We start from the raw sequence: 9,343 nt of genomic DNA, 5'->3' as shown, positions 1-9,343 counted from the left end.
GTCCAGGTGTCCAGGCATGCTGTGGTTTTCACAGATGCCTCTGCCAACGGATGGGGGGCCACGTACAACGGGCATGCAGTTTCAGGTCTGTGGACAGGGCCTCAACTGCATTGGCACATCAACTGCCTAGAGTTGCAAGCAGTACGCTTAGCCTTGTGCCGCCTCAAGGGGCTGCTTCTGCACAAGCATGTACTGGTCCGTACGCACAGCACTGCGACCGTTGCGTACATCAACCGTCAAGGTGGTCTACGCTCCCGTCGTATGTCGCGACTCGCCCGCCATCTCCTTCTATGGAGTCAGAAGCATCTGAGGTCGCTTCGGGCCATTCACATCCCTGGTGCGCTCAACCGTGTAGCCGACGAGCTCTCACGGCAGCCGCCTCTTCCGGGAGAATGGCAACTCCATCCCCAGGTGGTCCATCTGATTTGGGGAATCTTCGAAGCCGCTCAGATAGATCTGTTGCCTCTCCGGACACGACCCACTGCCAGCTGTTTTATTCCCTGACCGAAGACCTCGGCACGGATGCACTGGCACACAGCTGGCCCCGGGGCCTTCGCAAATATGCGTTTCCCCCAGTGAGCCTTCTCGCACAGACTTTGCGCAAGGTCCAGGTCCTGCTTGTTGCGCCGTATTGGCCCAACCGGACTTGGTTCGTGGAACTCATGCTCCTCGCGACAGCCCCTCCTTGGCCCATTCCTCTGAGGAAGGATCTTCTTTCTCAGAGATGGGGCACTCTATGCACGTCTCCGTTCCCTACTCAGAGAACGAGGGTTACATACCTAACCGAGACTTTCTACATCCGCCATGTTGTCATTATGTGACCTACCTGCGTCAGTTATGTTGCTTCACTGTAATTCACAAATCCTCTCCCGTGACCTCATGGGATAGTAAATTTCCCATCGCTTCAGAATCTCATCGGAAGTAGTAGGTCATCCGTATATGTTTTGCCTACTCCTTTACGAGTACTGTGAATTCAGACATACTACTTTTGTCACATACAGTACAGTTATTTGCGTACCACTGTATATAGTAGGGAAGTAAACGATTTTGGATTTTGGAGACGCATGCTCATGATTGCACATGCGCATTGGCTTGTCCAGCCTGAAAAGGAAAAAGCTTTATTTAAGCAATAAGTAACTACATTTATGGGACAGTTTTTGTCAGAATTTGTTGCTTTGTTGAATTTGTTTAGATTTGAAATCTAAAATTTAAATGTGAATTCGGCAAGCAGTTTTTGAGATTTTGGCATATCCCCATTCAAATAGATAGGACTTGGTCTTGGATGTCCGAAATTGCTGCTCGGAGGCGTAGCAAATATGGCCGCTGAGTGAAAAGACTTTCCTTGAAAGGGACTTTTGCCATTCGCACTCTTCAGGCCTCATGGAATAATACATCTGGATCCTGATGCTCACTTCAGAAACACAACTGGCCAATCATAACACACAATCTGCCATTTTGTCTGACAAACAAACCAGACAGGGCTGCGTCTCCCAAAAGCATTATCAACCCAGTTTGATTGTGAAGACCAATGTCACCAATGTTATCTTACGAAAAACTTATCTCGCAATGCTTTTGGGAAACACAGCCAAAGAGAGTTGAACTTGAAAAATGGTGTGTATTGATTTCTTTTGGAGGTTGAAACAACATACCTCCTGGTGTTTGTTCATGTTAATTTTGTGTTGTAACTAGTAGGAAGAGATGATCGGTCCATGTGCTGCTTGAAATGTATAACAGCGATCTGTCACGAAACATTAATGAGCCACAAAACTATATTTGTTTGAATTTTCTTTTTTTTTTTTAAATCTAAATTTAAAAGCTGAGACTTTTTCATACCCAAAGTAACATGCTCTGTCTTGTCTTTTGGCATGTAGTCAGTGTCCTCTTTGCTCTGCAATGTATTTGTCACAGCGTGAGGACCTGTGTGTCATGAGAGCGCCATGGCTTATTAAAGGGGGGCGGGTCTTTGCAAAGGGTCAATTTGGAGGATTAAGGGGGATTGTGTTACAATTTGTTTTTGTCCAAACCATGAAGTACTCCCAGTCAACAGGGTTTTTTGGATGCCAACATTCTTCAAAATATATTTGTGTTTTGCAAAAGAAAGGCAGTTATACAGGTTTTAAGTATTAGGGTGATTTAAATGATGACCGAATTCTCCTTTTTTGAGTGAACTGTAACAAAATCACTGTCTCGTCACCAGTCATGAATCATCCTGCAATAAATTTGTGAACGTCAGAACATTGTATCGTACAGTTGGTGTCTATTTCCGTGGAGTAATGCTGAGTAGCCATGAATTCTAATTGGTTCAGCATCCTGCTCCTCATAGCTGTACATTTAAATTGCAAGTATATTTTGGCTGTGATTGAATTGTATTCTTTTATGGACAGATACAGCAGTCTGTTGATAGAGAAACATGTTTTTGGCAGTGCAATGGTGCAGTTCCAGAATCTTCCAGCATATGCTAACATGCATTTCCATGACATTTTAACATTTAGGGCTCTATTTTAATGATCTAAGCGCTTGGTATAAAGTGCACTTAGGGCGTCCAAATCCACTTTTGCTAGTTTAATGACGTAAAAAATGGTTTGCGTGCCCGGTGCATGGTCTAAAAGTGTTGTTCCTATTTTCTTAATGAGTAATGGGTGTGTTTTTGGCGTAACGTGCAATAAATCAATCATAGTCTCATCTCCCATTCCTTTTAAAAGCCAGTTGTGCTCGCGCCATGGTGGATTGCTATTTACATGGCGGAATTTGCAAACGGAAAAACTGAACGCTTCTCTAGTGAGGAAACGGATCAGTTCGTACGTGAGGGTAAAGCTTGCGAGCAGACTATCTACGGGACAAAGTGTACGCATGTTGTGGACCCACCTATAGGCGCACATTACTAACGCGCTCTTTAAATAACAAAAAAAATATTTCAATTGCCTCAAAATAGCAACACGCCAACAATGCGCCTGAACACACCTAGTTTTCAGACCAGTTTGCACATAGGCGCACAAATGGGCGTAAATGCATTTGCTATTTAAACAGAGTGGGACAGGATGTGAAAATGATGACTGCATCGGGCTGAAACTAGCTAAAAAAACACTTGCGTCGTGCCTTGCGCTGCATTGCACCAGGTGTATGATAGGGCCCTTATTTTTAGTTAAAGTGATGGAATCCCCTGAAGGAGTGAATATGGTGGTAAAATTTGTTTCAAAGTAACATTTTGGTGGTGTAGAATAAAAGTCATGAGAGTGATGTTTCCTTATGGGAGTGTTGAAACAGCTTGCTTGTGAATAATAAATTCAGGTGAAATTGTTTGTAGTTTGTATGAATGTGCCTGAAGCGGCGTGGCAGAACAGCTTTTCCATCTCTGTGGTCCATTATCGACCGAGAGCCGACCAGAGTACCTGAGCCCAGATGACCTTGTGCTGAATGTGTTCAAAGCGCACCAGAGTAGAGCTGATAAGAGACCAATTTCCCATCCCTTGCTCGCTCTATCAATCATGTGTCGTGTGTGTGTGTGTGTGTGTGTGTGTGTGTGTGTGTGTGTGTGTGTGTGTGTGTGTGTGTGTGTGTGTGTGTGTGTGTGTGTGTGTGTGTGTGTGTGTGTGTGTGTGTGTGTTCAGCCTTAAAGCTCACACAAACACCATTTTCATCAATAACAAATAAGCAGAATAGGGCAGGCAATGCAAGTGACCCAAGCATTATCCAATGAGCAGATCTCAAAGCTTGCAATTTTATGCTGACCTTTCTGTTCTTTAAATATAAAGTGTGTGTAAAATGGGAGACCGTGGGGGAAAAGAGAAAAATAGCTCATCCAAACAAGAACATTATGTCATCATTTACTCTCTCCTTTGCTGTAGGTCTCAAATGTCATTCTGGTTCACGTATGCAGCACCAAGATGAGTCGCACCAATTTGGACACCAGTGACACATAATACAGAGTGAGACATTACCCAAACAAGTTAAGACGAGAAAGGACTTATTCATGTTGCAAGGAGCATTGCAAATAAAAGTTTAGTGGTGTACAGTTGGCGAGTAATGTCACAACATGCAAATAACATGACAATTTTATATTCATTCTTACTTTAGCACACTTTCCAATAAATAGCACTTACACAACTAATTTACTTTAAAAGAATACACTTAAGTGCAAACTGAATGTAACGTTTTCTAAACTTATTTGCACATTATTGCATTAAAAAAACATTTTCATGCAAATTAAATGCAGTTAGCTGAACATGTGTGTTTTTGACCTATTTAAAGGAGTTTAATCTAAAAATGAAAATTATCCTGTCATTTAATAAAGCCGTCCTATTATAAGTGCTATATTATATGTTTATAAGCCGTTCTTCTTTCAGCCAAACACAATCAGAGTTATATTAAATAATATCCTGGCTCTTCCCTACTTTATAATGGAATAGAATAGTTTCAGAGTTTTTGAAGCTCCAAAAAGCACATCATAAAAGAAATCCGTACAAATCCAGTATGTTAATAAATGCCTTCTGAAGAGAAGCAATGTGTTTTTGTTAGAAAAGTATCCATATTTCAAGAGTCAAGTCCCGGCAGAAGGGTGACCTCTGACCTGACATATTAATGTATTTAATCGAATTTTATATTTAATTAATTTATATTCTACATGTAATATTAATTTATTTATATTAGTTAATATAACTGATTGTGTTCGGCTGAAAGAAGACAAATGTATAGATCCCTCAGTCAAACTGCATGTCAAAACAAGCTTTACTGATTCTGTATGAATTTTCCTTTCATGTAACTCAAGATATGTTCAGTGCTCCTACTGTGTATACACCATGTACTATTTCTGTATTTGGAAGCGTGATGGAGATGATTATCTGGATCACACCCTCCAAGTCTACAATCTCATAAGCACAACACACTACTGTACGCATCTTTACGGCAGCTCAGAAGTCTTTATGAATTCTGTATGACAACATAATGCTCTCCTACTGTGTCCTACATTTTTGATTCCAGCAGCTCTGTAATTTCTCTTCGGTTTTCCCTCTACAGTTCAGCTGAGACAGATCCCTTGATGTGCAGAACACACGAGGTGGAACAATGGAATGAAATGATATTTTGTCTGATCATTGTTTTTTAAAACATCATGCTTATATTGGCAGATTTTGAGTCCTTTAAAGAAGATTTGAACCCGATCTACATATTTCCTATTAATATTCAAACGTCATTTCAGTAGCCATCAGAATCTGATCAAGGTTCCACAAGGCCTATAGGGCCCTAGCAATCATCTAGTGCTGTATCCACACTAGGGGCCCCGGGGACCCTAGTGGTCAGCACTGAGGACGTAACCATAGCAACCATAGCTGGATGAGTGCTATCCTTAATGATCAGTATTGGACAGAGAGCAATGACAAAGGTGTGGCATTAGAGCTCCTGATATCAGAGCCGGTGGTAAGGATATTTCTGTCTGTCACACTCTTGCAGTCTCACTCTCTTTCTGTGTCTCTCCAGGTCTCTGAGCACCAGCGTCATCACACCTGTAATTCGTCTTCATGTCCAGAGGGTAATGAAAATAAGAGAGTCGCCGGTAATGAAATGTCAGTGAAACACAAGCTCCCTCGGCTGTACAGAACCTCATTCAACAGGAATAGTGCATTAATGACAGTGAAAGAGCACTGCGAGATGGTGCATGACTGCAGCTGTTCCAATCCACATCGCTCACTATTCCCTAAACAGTGAGCATGGGATATCTGGAGAAATTCAATTGGGCCACTCAGTGAGCTCATCATATATTTTATATTTATGTAAATGTTATATATATATTAACTATATATATATTACTAATTAATTAGTATTTATTAATTTACAAATGTTTTATTAAGACAAATATTTGTGATTAAAAAGATATTATTAATCAATTAAATTATTTATTAAAATGCATCACAATACACGTTAATACACGAAAGACGAAATTGCCTTTATTTATAGTAAGTAAACAGCAAATAGTTATTTCTTAAGAGAAAGTTGTACTTTCGTATTATAGTTTTAGCTTTTGTTTAAATTGAACTTAATGGTTCAATTAAGTTATTCATTTCAATTAATAACTTTCTCTTTATAAATTAAAAAAGCTAAAAAAATATATATTGACCAACATTAACACTTTCTTTCTTTCTCGCTCCACATATCAAAGCTGCAATCTTAGGTGAAGGCCAAGCTTGGTTTCCTTTACAGAAACCGCTCGTCCTTCACCACTTCCGCTAAACTTACTCTTTTTCAAATGACCATTCTACCCATGTTAGACTACGGAGACACTATATATAGGATTGCTTGCAAGTCTACGTTATCAACTCTTGACACTCTTTACCATTCAGCTATCAGGTTTGCCATAAATGCTCCTTTCAATACACACCACTGCGCTTTATATTCATCTGTCAACTGGCCCTCCCTGCACAATCGCCGCAAAATTCACTGGTTCACTTTCATTTATAAGACCCTTCTCGGCCGCTCACCTCCTTACTTGGGTCACCTGCTGCAGCCAAAGCCTGTCACATACAACACCCGGTCCTCACTTCATCTTCACTTATGTATTCCCAAAACTAACTCAGCATTTGGTCTTGCTGCTTTTCAATCTGCTGCTGCTCGCGACTGGAATGCTCTGCAAAATATTCTCAAACTAGATACACTAATTTCAATTTCATCTTTTAAAACTATCATATCATCCTTGAGAAATCATCAGGAACACCCAAGGCACTCTCTTTAGAAAAGTTAAAAAGCCTTTATTTCTATGGCTTGGTCATAGTGTCGGAGTGTTTTAATAGTGTTTATTATGACCAAGCCATAGAAATAAAGGCTTTTTAACTTTTCTAAAGAGAGTGCCTTGGATGTTCCTGATGATTTCTACATGTTTTTTTCTATCCAAAGAGCACCTCAAACTTATTCACTTGAGTCCAGGAAGCGCTTCTCTATAGACATTTGATTATATTATCCTCTTTCGTTCTTAATATATTTGGCTGTAAAAAAAAGAAAAAAAAGTCCAAAGTGGATGTCAGCTTCTATTGGATAACTGGAACATGTATTTTATTACACATGCCAGTGTTAATTGAATAGACTGTTGTCTGTGTCCTTTAAAAACACAAACGCATATGGAAATCTCCTGTTTCCAGGAAGAGGGCCTGATAATAAATTAAATGTATTGTGTTTTGACAGGAATCTTCAGAGTTTCATCTATTTGCTGTGAATCTGTGCTCTGCTATGACACTGACAACATTCAGCCAGCAGGAATAAAGATGAGAATAGAGAGACAGCAGCTGCTGTGGAGGAGAGAGTATCATAAACCTCTGCAACAGCTTGAGAACAGGCATCTGTCTGTTCCCAACAGAGAAGAGACATGGGGTATGCAGTCAAGAGGGGAAGCCAATCAGTGCATGTTGCCTTAGTGAAATCAGTGAAGTACAGTGGCACACCTATCAAATGATTATGGCCTAAATCTACTGTACATATTAACATCAAGGTCGTCTTGTGTTCGGAATTGTGCAGTAAATGAAAAGTTCATACAATTTGTTTGTCATAATTTGCTTTCAGGTTACTTATGATGCAGTCAGTCACATAACATGCCATAACCAGTGACGTCAAACATGAAGCATAAATGCACCATTTTTGAATATGAATGTGATTGAGATTTCAGAGCAGATTTTCAGAAATTCTCTTTTTGTGTTTCACGGAAACATTTAAATAATACAGGTTTAGAACCAAATGATTTTTTTTTTGTGTGTGTGTGTGAGCTATTTCTTTGAGCTGGATTCGGCCATTAATTTAAAGCATTTTAGCTTGACATTTCACTGAAAATGCATGAAAAAATAACAGGTTATGAAGAGGAAATGCGAAAAAGAGTGGTGACTTTAAAGCTTTTACTCAGAAAAGGATAGAATTGCTCACTTAAGACTTTCCGTTGACCATCACTCAGTCTGAGATTCATCCCTCCGGCCATTTTTCATGAAAACACATGTACAAAGAAACATTGTGTCACGGGGGGATTGCATGTGTGTGCGTCTCTTGCACACTCTGTGACCAGGGGATTGAATGGAAGAATAAAAAGGTCCAAAGTAAAGGTGCATCTTAGGACTTTCACTCAAGATGCATTGCATGTGTTTTTGTTGTATGCCTGAGGGTTTGTTGTAGTGAGTGAAGTTTTTTCAAATGTTGGATGAAATGAATTAATAATGTGACATTAAATTTGCTTATACCGGTCTTGATGGGTCTGTTGGATTATTCATTAAAAACAACAAATAATTGTGTGTCTGGTTGGTCCAGCTGCTACATTGCATTTGCTATCCGTGGTGCTGAAATTCTTAGTCAGGATCAGTTGTTACTATCAGGGTTCAGACGATTGTTTCAATGGCCAATGCCAATACCTAAAGAACAAGGATATTATGTTTGTGATAAAAAAAATATAATGCTTATGTGCTGAATCTGTAAGTCTATAAAATCATTAAAAAGAGCATAAACTGCATATCCTATTAAATGTGAAACTCATTGCTGGCAAGAGGGGCTGTCTATGTAGTAGAAGGGTGCTTTGTAAAAAAAATGTGGTTTTACATGACTAAATAAAAAAAGGCTGTGGCATTCCTTTTCGCCAAAAAGCTAGGACAACTTAATGCACCCATAAAGCACTGCACTGGGCTCAGTCCAACCGTCTGTGGGTCTAGACACAAAAATGTGGAAGTACGATGTATTTTTTCACAAAAGCCCCGGAGCTGTCAAAAGTCTGCTGGGTGACGCATTTTACATTTTATTGCTGACAAACAAATGGGTATATCTGGCTGCAATTTACACCAAGCAAGAGTACACATTGTTCATTTACATATACCACCACCATTATAACAATAATACAAAGCTGGATGAAAATCAGCAAAATTGTCCTTGGAGCTGAACCAGAAGTTAAATCAGAGACACATTGAAAAAAAAAAAAGAACTTGGATATATTAATACTTTATAAACCAGCTGTTAACAGCCATGCACACCATAAGTCCATGAATATTTCAAACAAAAATCAATGTTTTGGGTGTCATATGTTCATTTCTTAAATTCCCCTCATGTAGAATGAAGAATAATGAAGACACATTAAAGCCATTATAAATAGCTTTATTTAAATTAATTGAGATTTGAAAAGAGTCCACTCCCAAGTCCCTATGCTATTCTGCTGGCTCTGGTCCCAGTCAGCCTTTAATTGGGCTTTTTTTCCACCTGTTTATCACCCTTCAAGTACAACAGCACACTTCTGGGTGATGCGTGGAGCCAGAGATTTGAACAAGCCCCTAACCCCAAGTATCAGTCTTGAGACCTATCATCTTGAGTCCTGATTTTGTTATTTCTGTCATTTTCT

The sequence above is a fragment of the Siphateles boraxobius genome, unplaced genomic scaffold (genome assembly GCF_051911475.1).
Source record: "Siphateles boraxobius isolate OS27281-9 unplaced genomic scaffold, OSU_SipBor_1 15, whole genome shotgun sequence".
NCBI lineage: Eukaryota > Metazoa > Chordata > Actinopteri > Cypriniformes > Leuciscidae > Siphateles > Siphateles boraxobius.
Note: the sequence above shows the minus strand (reverse complement) of the source record.